At 40.4% G+C, this 21,644-nt stretch overlaps 1 protein-coding gene across 2 annotated transcripts in view; it reads left to right on the top strand.

The window, feature by feature from the left end:
* The window catches only part of Exph5 (exophilin 5), a 91,870-nt gene that overhangs the window by 35,750 nt on the left and 34,476 nt on the right, over positions 1–21,644 (top strand). The window lies entirely within an intron of this gene.

Genomic DNA, 21,644 nt, shown 5'->3' with positions numbered 1-21,644 from the left:
ATCTGATCCTGAGAAAACACTGTAAATGTTAGCTGTGACTAGCATTCCAATATTATTCTTACAGAAAAAATTACTTTGTATATACAGATGTATATCTCACTCTCTCCATGTATGTATGTGTGTGTGTGCATGCACATGTGTATTTAATATCTGTGCAGGGTTGCAAAGCTTACTCGTCAAATATTGACATAGTTCATTCACTGTAGTGGCACAAAACGTTTGAAGGGTGGGCATGATCGTGTGTGCCTGTAATCTCAACACTCAGAAGCCTGAAGTAACAGCATCATCAATCTCAGACCAGCCTGACCTACATAGCAAGACTCTATCTTAAAGAAAGAAAGAAAGAAAGAAAGAAAGAGGGCTTAGAGGTTAAGGTAATTGCCTGCAAAGTCAAAGGACCCAGGTTCAATTCCCCAGGACTTATGTAAGCCAGATGCACAAGGTGGCACATGCATGTGGAGTTCATTTGCAGTGGCTGGATGCCCTGACATGCCCATTCATTCTCTCTCTCCCTCCCTTTCTCATATAAGTAAATAAAAATAAGATTTAAAAAAAAGAAAGAAATAAGGAAGGAGGGAAAGAAATTTCTAAAACTTATTCAGTATCCCACAAATTGTGTCAATATACATTGATTGACTAGCTTTGTCAGGTCCTGGCTATACCAGGTGGGTGAGATGTGTCTCTATCCCCAAGGTACCAACAGCTTATTGATACATCCAGATTAGCTCCATGGCAAGTAATTCAATATAATTTGATGCATATGGAGTTGACACTGGGTACTATCTGAGGAGATCCGGATGTAAGTCATAAATAAAAAGAGGTCAGGTGAACCTAAGAAGTCCTAAGGAGTCCTGATGGCTACAAGAGGAATTGACATATGTGCTAAGTGTGGCCTCCAGGGAGACAGCCACTCTTGTACAGCACCTTAGGATGACTTTTGGTGAGCAATCTTTAGCTGAGAGTGAATCGAGATGACAGTGGCACATCCTTCCTTTTACTTGGGTCATTCATGTATTTCCTTTCTGTCATGACATTGTGTTGTGTGAAAATAAATGTCTAAGAAGGTTACAGTGATCAGTTTTGAAACACAGAAGACAATGTCTTTTCTTTAAATGGGCTGTCTAGATTTTAGCATTCAGGAAGCTTCCGTGGGCTTTATTATCTAGCATGACTCAATGCTGATGCCATCGTCTTCTTGCTGCCCTTTGAGTTCTAAAGAATTGGTGTAGTTTTTTGCTTGCTATTTAGTTTACCCCTTCTTCTTATCTGAGCCTTCTTTCTTCCCAGCCTTCCTCTGTGGCTCAACTTTGCCATTATTAGAAGAACACGTTTATTCCAGCACACCTGCTCACTTTTTCTAATCTCTGCCCCTCCCTTGTGTCTTGGCTCCTGGCCTAGCCAAAGATCAGGCTCTGATGTCAGGAACAAAGACTCTCAAGTAACAATCATTTCAGAGGAGTAGCAGGGTCGAGAGGCGGGCTCTGGACTGTAAAGCTTTGCTTTCTCTGGGCTGGGAACTCACCTTGTCCTAAAGCTTTCCCTTGGGAACAAGCAAGATAGGAAACCTCCCCTGGCAGCAGTGCCTTTCGGGGCAGGGCGACAAAGGGCAACACTTCACTGAAGTGGTGAGTCTGCCTGAGGGATTCGGGGACTTGAAGAGTTCGTGTTTAGATATTCTCCACCGTCACGTTTATCCCTGGTTTCAGCTCTGACTCCGGATGCAGTTCCTGCCCCCTGCCTCCCATTGTCATGTTCTATGTGCTGTTATTGCTGGGCAGGGGAAACACACGTAAGTTTGAATTCTTGTGTGGGAGGGAAAAGACTGTTTGGACCACTTGTGCATATGGAGACAAATCTACCTTTACAGAACTTGGTGTAATTGAAGATTTCATTCTGATGACTGAAACTATAGGACAAGGACAAGAAAAGAATTAGGGAATGTCTGGGAGAAAAGTCTTTCTTTCTTTTTGTATGTGTGTGGTGCATAAACATGTGTGTATGCACGTGTGTGGGCACAAGTGCAGAGGTCAGAAAACAATGCCAGATGTCCTCCTGCAGAGTTTTTCATTGAACAGGGAGCTCCCCACTTTTTGGTTAGACTGGCTGACCCAGGAGCCCAAGTGGTCCTCCTGCTTCCATTTCCCTCAGCACGGGAGTTCCAGGATGGGTTTTCATGCTTCTAGAACAAGCACTCTTACCTGCTGAGGCATCTCCCCAGCCCTGGCAAGAGATTCTGAAGGTTTGAAGTAAAAGGTTGATAGGATCAGGATGCTTGTCTGCCAAGAAGACAGAACAAGGTGTGACAACATCATCAGCATGGGAAGGTCAGCTGAAAGAAAAACCATCTGTGTATCTGCCAAGGAAGTAAGAGAAACGGAGGGAAAATATCAGCGAGGAAGTCAAAAGAAAGGTGAGAAGAGCAAATGAAGAATCCATACCTTCAGCAAGGGAAGCATCTGAGAAATAGTTGAAATTTTGCTGACAAGAACTTGGAAGCTGTAATTCCTGTTTTCTGCCTCAGAGGATTTATTTGTGTTCAAATTTTATGTAACAAATCTCTCTTATCAAACATATCTGTGGCAAATGTCACTGAAAGCTATTTGCATAGTTAATCAGTGGAGTTGATGACACACATGGACAGTGAGTACATGGTTAGAGGGGTTGGGGCTTTAGAATTAAAGGCATGTGCTCATTCCTCAGCTCAAGGACTCCCGCCTGCCTGGTGTGCCAAGCTGTAGTGGCCACTCTGTAAGTGAGACCCTGCAATGTTGTCATGAGGATTAGTAACAATGACTGAGAAATCCTGGAGACAGACAGGAGGAGCTCAATGTGTAACTTGTACCAGGATTAGTTTTTATTACTTCACCTGCACACAAGGAGATTAAATAGTTCATGTTTTCAGATCTTTGTAAGATTTCCCATTTAAATGTGATGTAATGTTGAGGCTTTTCATCATAGATTTTTGAATCATAAAATATTTTTAAGAAAACCTCATGTGAATCTTTTATTTTAAAACTGTATGTAACAAATCACTCAAAACTTTAAGACATCTAGGTACTGGGATGTAGCTCAGTCAGTAGAGTACTTGCCCCGCATACACAAAGCTCTGGGTTCAGTTTCCAGCATCACATAAGCTAAGCATGGCACTTGAAAGGATCAGAAATTCAAGGTCTTCCTCCACTGTATAGGTTGAGGCCAGCCTGGGATACTTGAGACCTTTTCTAAAAAGAGAGAGAGAGAGAAGGAAAGAAGGAAAGAAAGAAAAAGAAAGAGAAAAGTTCCCACTTATTTATGATTCTTTAGAGCAGCCATTTGGACTGTTCTCAGCTGGCTTGTTCTCCTGTGGTCAGTCATTTGACTTCAGTAGTCTGGAGATCAGTTGGGTCTCTACAGTATGTGGCTCACCCATCTATGTGGTAGTTGGTGGTGACTCTCATTGTGAATCTCTATGTGTGATCTCACCCTCAAAGATATTACCTCAAGGTTTGTTTAGAAAAATTATTGACAACTTTCATAATTGTAAATAATATTCCATGGTAATTCCCTCCCTCCCCCACTTCCCACTTTTAAACTCCACTCTCCATCATATACCTCGCCCCTTTTCAATCAGTCTCTTTTTTCATTTTGATGTCATGATCTTTTCTTCCTATTATGATGGTCTTGTGTAGGTAGTGTCAGGCACTGTGAGGTCATGAATATCCAGGCCATCTTGTGTCTTGAGGAGCACATTGTAAGGAGTCCTGCTCCTCCTTTGGTTCTTACATTCTTTCTGCCACCTCTTCCACAATGGACCCTGAGCCATGGGAGGAGTGATTAAGATATTTCAGTGCTGAGCACTGCTCTGTCACTTCTTCTCAGCACCATGGTGCCTTCTGAGTCATCCCAATGTCACTGCCATCTGAAAAGAGAAGGTTCTCTAGCCAAAAGTGAGAGAAGCATTAATATATGGGTAAGAATGTTAAGAAAATTGCTTATTGGGCAGTTTGGTGAGCATAATATATATACTTTTAGCCAGACAGCAGCAGACGTTACGCTCCTTGGGCCCATGACTACCCCTGTTGTAGGTTTTAGGCATCAGGGATATGTTCCCTCACATAGAGTGGGCCTCATGTTAAGAAAATTGCTTATTGGGCAGTTTGGTGAGCATAATATATATACTTTTAGCCAGACAGCAGCAGACGTTACGCTCCTTGGGCCCATGACTACCCCTGTTGTAGGTTTTAGGCATCAGGGATATGTTCCCTCACATAGAGTGGGCCTCATGTTAAGAAAATTGCTTATTGGGCAGTTTGGTGAGCATAATATATATACTTTTAGCCAGACAGCAGCAGACGTTACGCTCCTTGGGCCCATGACTACCCCTGTTGTAGGTTTTAGGCATCAGGGATATGTTCCCTCACATAGAGTGGGCCTCCAGTCAAATTAGAGGATGGTAGGTTTCCCCCATAACAGATATGCCACTATTGTACCCATTGGCTTATTTGGCCTGGCTGGCCAAATATAAGGTTTGCAGTGTCCACTGCTGGGTATCTTCACTGGTGATTTCTCTCTCTTCCCTTTGAACTGCATGCAATGTGGTTTTTTCCAGCTTTCTGCGAGCTAGTCTACATGGAAGAGGTTTTCAGCTCAGTTCCAGCAGGGTTTCTCAGTGACCTTGCAGCCCAAGTATGTGGAGTCTTCAGCAATAAGGTCTTATCATCTATTCCTAGTGGGAAACCAGGGGCCTTGGCAATGGCCTGTAATGTTTGGGTGGCATCAGGGACCTCCCTGGCCAACAACTCACTGGATGGTATCCCATCCCTGGCACTGAAAAATTTTGAGTAACAATATATGGCTTCTGTGTGTTCCATTGTCCAAAATGAGTATGTTTCTATATGACTTATTTATATCCTCTTAGATTTTGATTAGCCCTCCCTCCACCTTTCCTTACTCAATCTCTTCCCCTGACCTCACTTAGGTCTTTTCACCCCCATTAATCTGTTCTACTTACACACACACACATATATATATATATATATATATATATATATATATATATATATATATATATATATATACAATACCATCCCATTAGGTCCCTCCATTTCTATTTCCTTTATATCTCCTTTCTAGCTTACTGGCCTATGCTACTGAGTTTTCTTCCTACTCACACAGAAGTCCAGTTATTTGTAACTAGGATCCACATATGAGAACATGCGACATTTGGTTTTCTGGGCCTGGATTACCTAACTTAGTATAATTCTTTCCAGATCCATCCATTTTCCTGAACATAACTTCATTTTTCTTTACCACTGAGTAGAACTACATTATGAACTGCTATTGTGAATTGACTGACAACAAACATGGTTGAGCAAGTATCTCTAAGGTAGTGAGACCAGTCCTTAGAATATATGCCTAGAAGTGCTATAGCTGGGTCATATGGTGAATCTGTTTTTAGCTGTCTCAGGAGCCTCCACACTGATTTCCACAATGTCTGGACCAGATTGCATTCCCACCAACAGTGTAAGAAGGGTTCTTCTTTTTCTGCATCCTCACCAGCAGTTATGTTCATTTGTTTCATAATAGTAGCCAATCTGACAGGAGTGAGATGGAATCTCAATGTAGTTTTAATCTGCATTACCCTGATGACTAGATATGTTGAATATTTTTTTTGATGTTTATATACCTTCTGTGTTTCTTCTTTTGAGAACTCTCTATTTAGTTCCATAGCCCAAATTTAAATTGGGTTGTTTGATTTCTTATTATTTAAAATTTTTTAATCATCTTTTTATTTCATTTTATTTTTATTAGTTTTCTATTCTGCAAGTAGAGGCAGTTTGGTACCATTATTAGGCTCATCCATGACCTACCCCCTCCCCATTGTTGAGGTATATGGGTCGTGCATTGTGGGGTTAGCCCACAGTTATTGGTATGATAAATGTCTCTGTATATCATGACCTGACATGTGGCTCTGACATTCTTTCCGCCCCCTCTTCCACAAAATTTCCCTGAGCCGTGTTGGGTTCAGTTTTGGTCTGTTTCAGTGATGAGGTGTTGGGGGCCTCTGGGGCTCTGACTCTCTGATTTGGTAGGCGTTGATTTTTCTCTGTGTTGGTCTCCTTCCCCCTTGTGCTGGTATCCGGTTCATCAGGAAAACAGCACCCTTGCTTGTTTTGCCAATTTTCCTTAGTTTCAGTCAGGGCCCTTTTGAGGTATGATGGGGTGGCTCTATTCTTAGGATCTGCATCTATCTTTTCTTCCCCAGGATTTGCAGGGCAGCTAGGTGGTCGCCTTCTTAGCCGGAAGAGACTATTTAATTTTTTGAGTTCTTTGCATATCCTACATATTAATCCTCTATCAGATGTATAGCTGGCAAGGATTTTCTGCCATTCTGTAGGTTGCCTCTTTGCTCTATTCACAGTGTCTTTTGCTGTACAAAAGGCTTGCAATTTCATTAGGTTCCAGCAATTAATCTGTAGTTTTATTGTCTGAGCAATTGGGGTTATATTCAGAAAGTCCTTGCCAAGACCAGTATGATGAGGGTTTCCCCTACTTTTTCATCTAGCAGTTTCAGAGTTTCATATCTGATATTAAGGTCTTTGATCCATTTGGACTTAATGTTTTGTACATGGAGAAAGATAAGGATCTATTGTCATCCTTCTACAGATACATATCCAGTTTCCCCAGCACCAGTTGCTGAAAAGGCTGTCTTTTCTTCATTGAATATTTTTGTCATTTTTGTCGAAGATCAGGTGGCTATAGCTACCTGGACTTACATCTGGGTCCTCTATTCTGTTCCATTGATCTACGTATCTGCTTTTGTGCCAGTACCATGCTGTTTTTGTTACTATGGGTGTGTAGCATAGGTTAAAATCAGGTATGGTGATACCAGCCTCCTTATTTTTGTTGCTCAAAATTGTTTGAGATATTCAAGGATTTTTTGTGCATTAAAGAATGCCATTGGAATTATGATGGGAATTGCATTAAATGTGTAGATTGCTTTTGGTAAGATTGCCATTTTTACAATGTTGATTTTTCCATTCCAAGAACAAGGGATATCTTTCCATTTCCAAGTGTCTTCTGCAATTTCTCACTTGAGTGTTTTAAAGTTTTCATTGTAGAGATCTTGCACTTCCTTGGTTAGGTTTATTCCAAGGTACTTTATTTATTTATTTATTTATTTTTGATGCAATTGTGAATGGGAGTGATTCTCTGATTTCTTCTTCTGTGTGTTTGTTGTTAGCATATAGGAAGGCTACCGATTTCTGTGTGTTTATTTTGTATACTGCTACATGGTTATAGGTGTTTTATCAGCTCTAATGGTTTTCTGGTAGAGTCTTTAGGGCCCTTTATGTACAGAATCATGTCATCTGCAAATAATGATAACTTGATCACTTTCTTTCCAATTTGTATCCCTTTTATGTGTGTCTCTTGCCTTATTGCTATGGCTAAGACTTCCAGTACTATATTGAATAAAAGTGGGGACAGTGGACACCCTTGTCTTCTTCCTGATTTTAGTGGAAGTTTCAAGTTTTGCTATCTTTAGTATTATGTTGGCTATAGGCTAGTCATAAATAGCCTTTACTATGTTGAGATATGTTCCTTCTATTCCCAGTCTCTGTAGGACTTTTATCATGAAGGATGTTGGATTTTGTCGAATGCTTTTTCTGCATCTAATGAGATGATCATGTGATTTTTGTCCTTCAGTCCATTTATACAATGTATTACGTTTATTGATTTGCATATATTGAACCATCCCTCCATCTCTGGGATAAAGCCTACTTGGTTGGGATGAATGATCTTTCTGATATATTCTTGTATTCTGTATGGCAATGTTTTGTTGAAAATTTCTGCATCTATGTTCATGAGGGAGATTGGTCTGTAATTTTCTTTTTTTTTCTATCTTTGCCTGGTTTCGGTATCAGGGTAATGTTGGCTTCAAAGAAGTTTGGTAGAATTTCTTCTTTTTCTATTTTATGGAAAAGTTTAAGAAGAATTGGTATTAGTTCTTTCATGAAGGTCTGGTAAAATTCACCAGTGAATCCATCTGGCCTTGGGATTTTTTTAGTTGGGAGATTTTTGATAACTGCTTGAATCTCCATACTTGGTATAGGCCTATTTAAGTGGTTAATATCATCTTGATTTAATTTAGAAAGGTCATAGGTCATATAAGTCAAGGAAATCATCAATTTCTTTCAGACTTTCAAACTTAGTGGAGTGTATGTTCTTAGAGTAAGTCCCTATGCTTTTTTGAATTTCTCTGGGATCTGTTGTGATGTTGTCTTTTTCATCTCTAATTTTATTTTATTTTATTTATTTATTTTTTAAATTTATTTATTTATTTATTTGAGAGAGACAGACACAGAGAGAGAAAGACAGATAGAGGGAGAGAGAGAGAATGGGCACGCCAGGGCTTCCAGCCTCTGCAAACGAACTCCAGACGCGTGTGCCCCCTTGTGCATCTGGCTAACGTGGGACCTGGGGAACCGAGCCTCGAACCGGGGTCCTTAGGCTTCACAGGCAAGCACTTAACCACTAAGCCATCTCTCCAGCCCTCTAATTTTATTAATTTGTGTCTTTTCTCTCTTTCTTTTGGTCAGATTTGCTACAGGTTTATTAATCTTATTAATCCTTTTAAAGAACCAACTCTTTGTTTTATTGATCCTTTGGATTGCTTTTTTGGTTTCTATTCCATTAATTTCTGCCATAATCTTTATTGCTTCTTCCCATCTAATAATTTTTGGCTTGCCTTGTTCTTCTTTTTCCAAAGCTTTAAGGTGAAGCATTAAGTTTGCTTGTGACCTTTCTAATTTCTTAATATAAGCACTTAAACTATAAATTTCCCTCTTAGGACTGCCTTCATTGTGTCCTAAAGGTTTTGGTATGTTGTGTTCTCATTATCATTTGACTCTATGAATTTTTGATTTATTTATTGATTTCTTCATTGACCCCTTCATCATTTAGTATTGTATTGTTTAGTTTCCAGGATTTTGTGTATGATCCATAGCTTTTCTTGCTATTGGTTTGTAGTTTGAGCCCATTGAGATCAGCTAGAGTGCAAGGAATTATTTCAATTTTCCTATATTTGTTAAGATTTGTTTTGTGTTCTAATATATGGTCTATTTTAGAGAATGTTCCATGTACTGCTGAAAAGAATGTGTATTCTGCAGCATTTGGATGAAATGTCTGGTAGATATCTGTTAAGTCCATTTGTTCTATGATCTTATTTAATCCAGATGCCTCTCTGTTTATTTTTTGCCAGGATGACCTGTCAATTGATGAGAGTGGGGTGTTGAAGTCAACCACTACAACTGTGTTTGGTGTTATCTGTGTTAGTTCTAATAGCATTTTTTTGATGAATTTGGGAGCCCCCATGTGCGGTGCATATATGTTTAGGATTGTAATGTCCTCCTGTTGGAGTGTGCCTTTAATCAATATAAAGTGACCTTCCTTATCTTTCTTACTGGATTTTCTTTATTATTTTCATTTCCTTATTTATGTCTTGTATAGACCTTCTCTTTCATTAAATTGGTTTCCTGTGTCTTCTTTGATTCCCTCTTTCATTCCTTTTATTTCCTTCCTGATTTCTTTGAACATATTTATAATCATTCTTTTGAAATATTTATCAGGCATTCCCTCTAAATCAGTCTCATTGAAGGTCATTTCTGATGCATTAATACTGTTTGGTAGATTTATATTGCCTTGATTTTTTTGTATTTCTTTTGTTATAATGTACATACTTTTGCATGTTGGATTAATTTAATGTTGAGTTTTCTAATTAGCTGCAGTATTATTAGACATATCAATCAAGATGTTATATATCTTCAGGGTAGGAGCTTAAGGTGCTAGATGTGGCTCTTAAGACTCTTAGAGTAACTACAAAAGTGATCCTAGATGTTGGGTTTGCCTGCTAAGAGAGTATTCAAGAAGGCTGAATGGAACAAAATACAGGCATATTCTAAAATTTAACTAAACAATGTACTCATTCAATGAAAAACAGCACATAGTATTTATGCAAAAGTAAGTATAATGACTACCAGGTCCTAAAATAAAGTCACAGTCCCTTAGTATGTGTGTTGGCCCACACTCTTAATCCTGTCAACTAAGAGGCTAAGATTTCTGTCTGGTCTGTTGAAGATTCCAAGTCAGCTTGTGACCATGTGAGATCCTTCCCTGGTGTAATCCCAGGTATCTTTTGGGATGATTTTGGTCTCAATTATGCTGCGCTCCTGCTTGGGTCCTTCTTTGTTGTGTTGTGGGTTCAGGTAGGCTGGCTGGGTCACTGGATCACTGCTCTGATCACCTGTCAGGTGCTATGTAGGTGAGCTCCCTTCTTCAGATCTCTGGTGCTTGCTGGCGTTTACGCTGATGGTTAGGGAGGGTTGGCTGCGGATGGTGGCTGACGTTTTCCTACTGGTCCTCACAATCGTCTTCCTTACAAGCTGCTCCATTCTTCCCTGCCATCCTCCCATCACATTTCTTGAGTTTGTGAGGATCTCTGGTGTAAGTGGAGATTCTCCTCACTTGGCTTATCCTGCTCAGGCTGGCTTTATGGCTGGAACCATGCAGACCTGGTGCTGCCACTGCTGGAGCCCTTCTGCCTGCTTCTGTGGGCTCTAGATGTTGTGGATCTGTCCTACTTCTCTGCTGCAGTTGGTGATTTCTTATACACCTCACTGTTTAGTAGAGGAGTGTACTTTTTTCTTTCTTTCTTCTTCTTCTTCTTCTTCTTCTTCTTCTTCTTCTTCTTCTTCTTCTTCTTCTTCTTCTCCTCCTCCTCCTCCTCCTCCTCCTCCTCCTCCTCCTCCTCCTCCTCCTCCTCCTCCTCCTCCTTCTTCTTCTTTTTTTTTTTTTTGTCTTTTTCTCCCCTAGGATCCGTTGGTGTGGTTCCTATACTGCCATCTTCACCAGAAGTCCCTCTACCTACCTCAAGGTTTTTAAAACAGTGGCTTCTGTGCTTTGAGAGAAAAGACAAAAGTTGGATGGTCTCTTAAGGCCTGACCAAAGGGTCACCCAGTTTTCCTTCTACCATATTAGGTTGGTCTAAGCAAGCATACCACCAGATCAGATTCCAGAAGGAAGTGGAAGAGCCCACCCCTGCCTCTTGTTGGGAGGAGTGGCAAAGTCACATTGAGCACATTTTCTTCAGGGAAGAGAGGAATTGTGGAGGTCATCCTCACAATCAAGCTGTCATCTCATCTAACTTAAAAATGAGGACAATAAAAAGCAAGGGAATGAACAAGGGAATGAAATATTTTACTATGGTGATTCATCTAGGTCATATCCCTAGCCCTGTGCTTTTTTTTTTTTTTAACTAACAATAACTTAGAAATAAGTCAAATTTTGATTAGCATGGAGTTCAGAGGTGAGGCCAAGAAGTGTGTGATAAGGAGACAACTATTCTTTCCTGCACACATTCACAGTGGACGACTAGTCATGGAAATAATAGTGTGCCAAAAGACTTGCTCAGAAAAATATACAAAGCATGTGACTAGTAAGAGCCAGCAAGGGCACAATTGGGGGAGACAAAAAAAGAGGGGCTTTCAGAGATTGCTTAGTGGTTAAGGTGCTCACCTGAGAAGCCTAAGGCCCCAAATTTGATTCCCCAGGACCCATGTAAGCTAGATGTACAAGATGGTACATGTGTCTGGAGTTTGCTTGCAGTGGCTGGAGGCCCTGGCATGCCCATTCTCTCTCTCTTTCTCTCCTCCTCTCTCTCAAATAAATAAATACATAAATAAGTAAAATTCAAAATATATAAGAGGGAGTGCATAGCTCAAGATTGCCAAATAAAGAAAACTAAAATTAACTCAGGCAGAGGAACTTAAGGGGAGTGGCATCAAGGAGGTGCTAGGCTAGAATTGAAGCAACACATAGCAGAGTAAGGTTCATGCATATGAACAAAGGTCATTTGGACTAGAAGCTGAGGCCTTGACTCAGCAAGAAAAAATCTGATTTGATGGAGGCAAATGATCAGCCTGAGGTAAAACAAATTAGAACTGTACACAACAGTCTCTTGTGATACATTGAGTCAAGCAGGACTAATTAAGTAGAAAAGCCATGTAGTAGTAATTTGCCTATATGTATGTCATTTCTAACCCTGAGGTACTTGTTGACTTAATGGACACTACACTCTAATCAGCTGCTCAGTGCAAAACAATGCAACACACAGAAGGAAGAGCCTTGCGCAGGCTGCTTAGGAACTCCACTGAATTCTATTTTACAAGTAAAGGTCTCAGTCAAAATGAGGCCAGCTGAGACATAAAATATTGTCTTCATGTCTCACATGTTGTTGTACTCTTGCTTTATGTTCAGAATTTTAAAAATTCATTCTATTTATTTGAGAAAGACAGAGGCAGATAGAGAGAGGATGGATGCACCCAGGCTGCCAGCTGCTGCAAATGAACTTCAGAAACATGTGCCACCTTGTGCATCTGGCTTACATGGGTACTGGGGAATCGAATCTGGGTCCTTTGGCTTTGCAAGCAGATGCCTTAACCACTTAGCCATCCCTCCAGCCAATGTTCAGAATTTTTTTTTCTTACTTGCTTATAAGGAATTTACTATTATTTTATGTATAAGTAAACGAATGAGTCAAAACCACACTGATTTCATAATTGTGATCTTTTTAGTAAAAGAAGCTCAGTCTACTTATTAATGTGCAAATTACATTTTATTGTACATGGACTCTTAGGTATATAAGGTCAAGAAGGCAAGCCATGGGTTCTCAGAGTTTGGAGTTGCATGTTATTCACAATCTCTCCTCCTGGGTCACCCTTCCTTCAAATGCCAGAACTGTTTCCTCCCTTAGTAATAGTAAACACAATGCCACTTTGACAACCTGGACCATAAATGTCCTGGCTCTTTCACCATAAGTGTTCAGCTACTATACTGAACACGAGCCCCAGAAGATCCATATTTATGTTCTAATGCTTCTAACATTCTTCAAACCCATGCCTTTTTCATGTGTCCACTTGCCACTGCCCTCTGAATTTCATGTCTCATTCGCTTTAGGAAACAAATATTATAATACACCTAGCAACAGATTACTAATGTTTTACCTAGTCCAGTCCCCAGCTACAATGATGTTTTTATGGCCCAACACTCAAAATTTAAACAAAACATAAATCAAACTCCTGTATAAACTGGACATGTTAGGCACATGCCTTTAATCATAGCACTTGAGAGGCAGAGGTAGGAAGATCACCTTGAGTTTGAGGCCAACCTGAGACTGCATAGTGAATTCCAGGTCAGCTTGGGCTAGAGTGAGACCATACTTTGAAAAAAAAAAAAACACTGAGTGAAATATTTAAAATATATATGAATAAAAATAACTTTCATTTTATTAACTATGTTGCATTCCAGTGAAAAATTCTTGGATATTGACTCACAAATTAACAAAACATACAACTTCCAAAACATAAAATATGATTACAACATATATTCAAACCTCATTACTTATTAAAGAAATGCAACCGGTGGGCTAGAGAAATGGCTTAGTGGTTAAGGCACTTGTCTGCAAAGCCAAAGGACCTAGGTTCCATTCCCCAGTATCCACATTAAGCCAGCTACACAAGATGGCACATGCATCTGGAGTTTGTTTGCAGTGGCTAGAAGCCCTAGTATATCCATTCTTTCCCTCTCTTGTTCTCTCTCCCTCCTTCTCTCCCTCTTCCAAATTAAAAAAAATATATATAAAAGAATTACAATATTTTGTTAAAGAGAAAATTCTCAAACACAAAGGTAATTAACTGAAAATTATAAATACACTACCATTAAAAATTAAATTAAGAAATAACTTGAAATAATGATACTTGCTCTTACAAAGATGCCTGATGGTAGTCTTAGACCTTGCTAGACTGAATAATATCTTTTTGTAAGGCATTTTGATTGTATATTTAAAGAATCAAAGAATCACAAAATGTTTTGACCCCCCCTTCTTTTTCTTTTTCTTTTTTTTTTTTGAAGGTAGGGTTTCACTGTAGTCCAGGCTGACCTGGAATTCACTATGTAGTCTTGGGGTAGCCTCAAACTCACAATAATCCTTCTATCTCTGCCTCCTGAATGCTGGGATTAAAGGCATGCATCACCATGCTTGACTATTTTGACCCTTAAAAAACTCATTCTATTTATATCTGAGACAATATAAAAGTAGAAAATATAGGGTTGGAAAGATGGTTCAGCAGTTAAAGGCCCTTGCTTGCAAAGTCTGACAGCCTGGGTTCAATTCCCCAGTACCCATGTAAAACAAGATAGACAAAGGGGCACAGGTGTCGAGAGGCAGGAGGCTCTGATGTACCCATACTCTCTCTTTCTCTCTATGTAGTAAATAAATAAAATATTTTAAAAATGGATATAAAAATAATGTCCATTACATCAGTACTTACAGGGAGAAATTTCAGCATCTTGTTACAGGGATATAATGAATAAATTATAGAAAATACTGAGGATTTCATGATTGCTCTGAAGATAAGTGATATTAAAGGTATTATTTTTTGTAAAATATTTTTTATTTTATTTTTATTTATCTGTGAGAGAGAAAGGGCACGCCAGGGCCTCTAACCACTGCAAATAAACTTCAGACACACACGTCACCATGTGCATCTGGATTATGTGGGTTCTGGGGAATCAAACCTGGGTCCTTAGGCTTTGTAGCCAAATACTGTAACTGCTAAGACATCTCTCCAGCCTATTATAGGTATCCTTGATAAAATGTTATAAGATTACATATAGATTACCTAAGACCTATGTACTAAGTAAATTAGAATTCTAGGAGTCTTTCCCACATGTCTCTACCCTTCCCCCTAAATCACTCCATCACAATGGACACTTAGTCAGGTTTTTTTTTTTTTATTTATTTTTTATTTTTTTTTATTTTTTGAGGTAGGGTCTCACTCTAGCCCAGGCTGACCTGGACCTCATTATGTAGTCTCAGGGTGGCCTCAAACTCATGGTGATCCTCCTACCTCTGCCTCCCAAGTGCTGGGATTAAAGGCATGTGCCTCCACATCTGGCCTCTTGGTCAGTTTTGTCCTCTAAGTCTCTCTGAGTACCTTCCATTTTTCTTCAGCTTCATTGTCATCATCCAGGTTGAAACCCTGACTAGTTATCTGTCCTCCATTGTAACACGCCTTTAATCCCAGCACTTGGGAGGCAGAGGTAGGAGGATCACTGTGAGTTCAAGGCCACCGTGAGACTACAGAGTGAATTCCAGGTCAGCCTGGGCCAGAGTGAGACCCTACCTTGGAAAACCAAAAATAAATAAATAAATAAATAAATAAATAAATAAAATAATAAATATTGCTTCAAATGTCAAACACTTAGCCAGACCTCAAAATGCTACATGATCCCTTCCTCCTTTGGTTAGTCTTTCTTTCCATCATCATAATCTACCACTCCCTTTTCCATCTAGGAATCTCTCTATAAGACCCCCTTTGCCTCATCTTTTCTCTTTCCTCCTTCCAGCCCTGTCATTTTGTCAGGGAATTTCCTCTGCTACCCCAGAGTAAGTCTCCACTACACACTCTCATAACACCTGTTTCCTTTTTTCTTGCTTGTTTCCTACTCCAACACACACACACACACACACACACACACAGAGAGAGAGAGAGAGAGAGAGAGAGATCCTTCCCAGTAGAATTCAAATTCCATAAGAGCAGGGGCTTGACTTCTTCACTATTCTGTTTTTGTTTGCTTGTTTGTTTGTTTGTTTTTTAGTTTTAGTTTTCATGTGACAAAGTCTCACGCTGTCTCAGTCTAACCAGAAACTCACTCTGCAGCCCAGCCTTGAACTCACCATGATCCCCTTTCCTCAGCCTCCCAAGTGTTAGGATTGCAGGCATTATTCTTGCCTAGGGCTCAAATGTGTGTTGCATGAATAAATCACGCAACTGTTGGTTTCCTTAATCTGTATCATTATTGAAATTTGACTACTTGCATCCATTAAACTTCAGTCTCCCTAAGACAGAACTGTTTATTCCTGCTGTGCTTATTGTTGTACCTCAGCATCTCACTGTAGGAGGCCTTCCTCAGATTGTGTATTGGATGAATTTATCATAACCATATGATAAACACAAAAGAAAAATCACAACAAAATAATAAGAGTTGTTGTGTTAGTATTGTAAAAATTTGACTTCTCTCCCTCTTCAAAAAGTATGTAATGGGGAAATTACAATATAAATTTAAAAATTCACAATTAAACAAAAAGAAATAGCTTCAGGGGCTGGGGAGTTGGCTCAGTGGCTAACAGTGTTTGTCTCACAAGCATGAGGGCCTGAGAAAACCTGCATTCAGTTCCTTGTATTTGCATAAAAAGCTCGGCATGGCACACATGCCTTTAACTCCAGTCCTGTGGAAGGCAGGCAGGCCAATCACTGGGGCTCTCTGGTCTGACCAAAACCAGCATCTGCAGGTGCAGTGAGAAACCTTTTCTTGGGGAAATAAAATTAGAAGAGCGAGAGAAGAGAAACCAAATGTTCTACTCAGGCCTCTGCACACATGCACACAATATATACATACTCCATACCTACACACACACACCAATTAAAAAATAGCTTCACATATTGTACTTATAAAATACACATACCAAAAAAGTGAGACATAGAAATAGTACTTACATGGCTAGAAGGTGACTCAGCAGTTAAAGGTGCTTGCTTGCAAAGCCTATAAATAAATAAATAAAATTAAAACCAATTTGTTGTGGTTTAATTCAGGAGTCCCCCATAAACTTATGTATTCTGAACACTAAATTCGCAGCTGATGGAGACCACCTCCTGAAGTGTATTGTTCAGGGTGGGCTTATGGGTATTATAGCCAGTTTCCCCTTGCCAGTGATTGTCATACTCTCTGTCTGTTACTGTCCACCTGATGTTGGCCAGGAGGTGATGTACACCCTCTTCTCATGCAATCCTTTCCCCCTGCCATCATGGAGCTTTCCCTCAAGTCCATAAACCAAAACAAACCTTTTTTCCCACAAGCTGCTCTTGGTCAGGTGATTTCTGCCAGCAATATGAACCTGACTGCAATAGTAATGTTGGTACTGAGAGTGGGATCCTTTGCTACTAGACACCTGTGCGACTTTGGCCTTTTGGAGCTGATTTCAAGGGAATGTGGAAAGATTTAAAATGTTTGCCTAAGCTGTAAGTACAGCTTAATGAACTATTCTGGTCAGAGTTGAAAGACCTGAATGCAGTAAGAACTATGGACTGTGGGGTTTGGCTTGTGAGGGTGAGAAAGAGTTTTGCCAGGACTGGGCTAGAAACAGCTTGTGTGAGAGGCTTGCTGTTATGCCCATGTCCTGAGAACTTGTGCAGGGTTGCTTCGAGTAGAAACAGACTGCTGTGAGCAGAGGGACATGGTACAGAAAAAAATGAAATCTTTGGGCCAAAGCTGCTGCCTGTTCAGCTGCAATTGCATGAGAGATTACAACCATTGAGATTGAGCCAACTGACCTGCATTGCCAATAGTAAGAATGCAGTGTTTTGAAGAGGCCTGAATGCTGAAGGAGTGTCATATTCTTCAAAGTCTGCTTTATTCCCCTTGGACTAACAAATTGACACCATACCTGGTATTATGGAGTGTAAGAAATGCAGGAAAGGGAGGGTCATTGAATCTGCAATGTGGTCTGTGTTTTGGAAATGGCCATGAGCAGTGTGAAGCAGGTTTGCTGGATGCCTGCATGGAGACCTGATGGAGCTGTGAGGATGAATGGTGGGTTTCAGTGGAGACCCAGTGGCGATGCCAGGACCATAAACCCACTGCTGAGGAGAGCAGCTGGCCCCAAATGAAGGCTTCCAGGACTGTGAATAGCCTAGCTGGAGGGGCAGAATTGGAACTGCAGAGACTTGTTGCTGGTTAGAATTGTTGGTCTTGGAGACTTGTCATTGACTAGCATGGTTGGACTTGGAGCTACAGAGTTTGATGTTTGCCCTGGTTGTTTTAAATTTTGTATTGGTTGAATATTTCTTTGCTATGCCCAATTCTACATCTTTTGCAGTGTGAGTGTTTATTCTGTGCCATTATGGGTCTTGGGGGGATTTTTTTGGTATTATGGCTCAGTTAAAAGACCTTGGACTATGGGGATGCTTGAACATCATTGGGATTATAAAAACTATGGGGACTTTTAATGATGGACTGAATGCATTGCATTTTTCATCATGGGTGGTTATCAGTTTATGGTGGCTAGGGGTGGAATGTGGTAGTTTGATTCAGGTGTCCCCCATAAACTTAGGTATTCTGAATGCTAGTCTCCTCAGCTGATAGCAATTGGAAATTCTCTGGCTGTTATTGTCCACCTGATGTTGGCCAGGAGGTGATGTCCATTCTCTGTTCATGCCATCGTTTACCCTGCCATCATGGAGCTTTCCCCTCAAGCATGTAAGCCAAAGTAAACCTTTTTTTCCCACAAGATGCTCTTGGTTGGGTGACTTCTGCCAACAATACAAACCTGACTGCTACACAATTTTCATAAATATTTTGATTATTTATTTGTGTGAAAGCAGAGAGAGACAGAGAGAGGGGGTTGGAGTATGGGGATGCCAGGGCCTGCCGCCACTGTAGACAGACTGCAGATGCATGAGCCACTTTGTGCATCTGGCTTTATGTTGGTACTGGGGAATCAAACACCAGTTGTTAGGCTTTGCGGGCAAGTGTCTTAACTGTTAATCCATCTTTCCAGCCCTATTTTTTTAACTTTTCTTTTTAATTTATTAATTTATTTGCAAACAGAGATAGACAAGAGACAGACAGAGAGAATGGACACACCAGGGCCTCCAGCCACTGCATACAAACTCCAGACACATGTGTGACCTTGTGCATCTGGCTTACGTGGGTACGGGGGAATCAAACCTGGTTCATTAGGCTTCGCAGGCTAGTATCTTAACTGCTAAACCATTATCTCCAGACCCCCCTTTTCTTGTTAAGACAGGGTCTCTATATGTAGCCCAGGCTAGCCAGACTGATTTCTCAGTGATCTACAGCTCAAGCATATGGACTTTTCAGCAATAGGTTCTTACCATCTAGCTCTTGTGGACAAGCTAGAGCCTTGGCAATAACTTGTAATGACTTGGAGGTATCAGGGGCCTCCCTGCCCAGCAACTCCCTGGAAAGTTTCCCATTCCTCACACTGAAATTTTTGTCATAACAATCTGTGGCTTCTGGGCACACCACCATCCGGGAGGAATTCCTTGATATTGACACACATAATCACCCTGGTACAAAGCCTTGCGATATGGGAAAACTCAAAATTCATTTTTATCTTCTTTTCTTCATCCACCATGAACATAAGATTTAACTCCCTTAAAACCTGTGACCATTTGGGACCTGACCCTCTAAAATTGGTTTTGCCAGTATGTCATGCGACCTGGACTTTGCAGTGACATCAGGATGATTTGGTTCCTTTTGGAAAAGATTGTAGCTCTTCAGATTGGTAATTCCTCATATTCATTTCATTTCCTGAAGGTCAGGATCAACTTGTAGAAAAGTTGTTAAGCAGTACAGCCCTATTTTTTTTTTAAGAAATAGTACTCACAATTATTCTACTTTAAAAGATTAGATGTTTTTATTTTTCCCTGGTGTTTCCAAATGATTCCATCATGTTCATTGTTGTTGTTTATTGTTTATCTTTTAAAATTTTTTTTGTTTTTTTTTCATTTATTTATTTGAGAGTGACAGGCATAGAGAGAAAGAGGCAGATATATATATATATAGAGAGAGAATGGGTGTGCCAGGGCCTCCAGCCACTGCAAACGAACTCCAGATGCATGCGCCCTCTTGCGCATCTGGCTAATGTGGGTCCTGGGGAATCGAGCCTTGAACTGGGGTCCTTAGGCTTCACAGGCAAGTGCTTAACCGCTAATCCATCTCTACAGCCCTTGTTTATCTTTTTGAGGCAGGATCTCAACTCTAACTCAGGCTGACCTGGGACTCACTGTGTAGCTCAGGATAGCCTGGAACTCATGGCAATCTTCCTACCTCAGCCTCCTGAATGCTGCAATTATAGGCGTGAGCCACCACACCACACCCAGCTGGTTACATCATTTTTACATAGTTATAATCATAGATAAAACATGATATTTTGTTTTTTTTCTGTTTCATTTTATATTGTATGCATTTTACCAGGATTTTACATTGTCTGTATAATTCTGCCTACCACCTGCAGGGTTATCCTTTCCTGGAATAGTATGTGAGTCAAAGTGTTTGAGTCTTCAAGGGAAATACAGTTCATTGACTCCATTGGCCACAAAATAGAAAAGACAAAGTGGGGCTTGAGAGATGGTTAAGCAGTTAAGGCACTTGCCTGTGAAGCTTAAGGACCCAGGTTTGATTCTCCAGGTCCCGTGTAAGCCAGATGTCCATGATGGTGCATGTATCTGGAATTCGTTTGCAGTGGCTTTAGGCCCTGGTGTGTCCATTCTCACTCTCAATCTCTTCCTCTCTCTGTCTCTAATAAGTAAGTAAATAAAAATAAATCTTTAAAAAGAAAAAGAAAAGACAAATTGGTGGTATATATGTGTGCAAGTGTAGCATGAGGGCTTGAGGTGGGACTAAGAGAACTGTGATTATTTTCACAAGAGAGACTACGTCACATCAAGCCTGTAAGAGGAAAAAATCTTTATAGAAGTTTATATAGAACCTCCTAAATCAGGCAGCTGCTGAAATAAGAGTGGATATGTCAAGAGAGGAAGAGGGCCATGTTGGCTTTTGGGAAGCCAATGATTAGAAAGGGTTCTGAGGAAGTGGAAGTCATGCACAAATAAGAGACAATAGAGAGTGAGATGGTAAATTAGATGCACCTAGCATTTGTTCCAAGCAGGCACTCGGGGTCTTGTTATTCTGTTGGGAAGGGAGGGGCAACATAGACAGGAGTGACCAGATGTCATGAGGTGGCAATAACAGGTAAGAGGCACCAATGCAAATCTGTCAGCTGAGCATGATTGCTGCCTGATGCTTTCCAAAATGCAAGTCTGGGCAGGATGACCTCTGGCTTCCTCCTTGAATAGTTTTATAAAACAGCAGTATCATAGCCCCAAGCAGGAGTGCATTACAGCCATCTCAGTCGGCTGGCATTAACTCCAAAGTAGCCACTTTGCAGACACTTGGTTACCATCTTCTCAGCAATGCCAAACACTAAGCTGGGTGTGATGGCTCACACTTATGACCTCAGCACTTGAGAGGCTAAAGCAGGAAGATGGCCACAAGTTTGAGGCCAGCCTAAGCTATATAGGGAAATCTTGTCAAAACAACACACACACACATATCTTAACATATGTCCTTTCCAGAAGATCTTGTGTAAGAATGTACAGCTGCCCAGTAGCAGAAACCACTTTCTCAAACATCAGAACTTTTTGAGCTTGGACACAACAAGCCTGAGTTTCCATCAGTGCTTTGAAAGACCCACCACTTCATAAGCACCGTCATGGTTTTCAACTTCTTCTGTTCCTTCTACCTCCACCCAGGGGCATATCCCTGTGGATTAAAGTCCTCGCCAAACAATACAGCCCTTCTGAAATACAGAGAAATGATCTACTTTGGGAGAAAAAAAGTAATGAATCACAGTAAATGGTGACTTAATTAAGAACTTAAGGCAGATTTCATCTGAAAGACAAGTAGGTAAGGAACAAGAAGTCATGTTAGGGTTTCAGGCCTGATGTTCTGAAAGCATGGAG

This window comes from Jaculus jaculus, chromosome 3, assembly GCF_020740685.1.
Source record: "Jaculus jaculus isolate mJacJac1 chromosome 3, mJacJac1.mat.Y.cur, whole genome shotgun sequence".
Classification (NCBI taxonomy): Eukaryota; Metazoa; Chordata; class Mammalia; order Rodentia; family Dipodidae; genus Jaculus; species Jaculus jaculus.
Note: the sequence above shows the minus strand (reverse complement) of the source record. Positions and strands in the feature narration are given on the sequence as shown.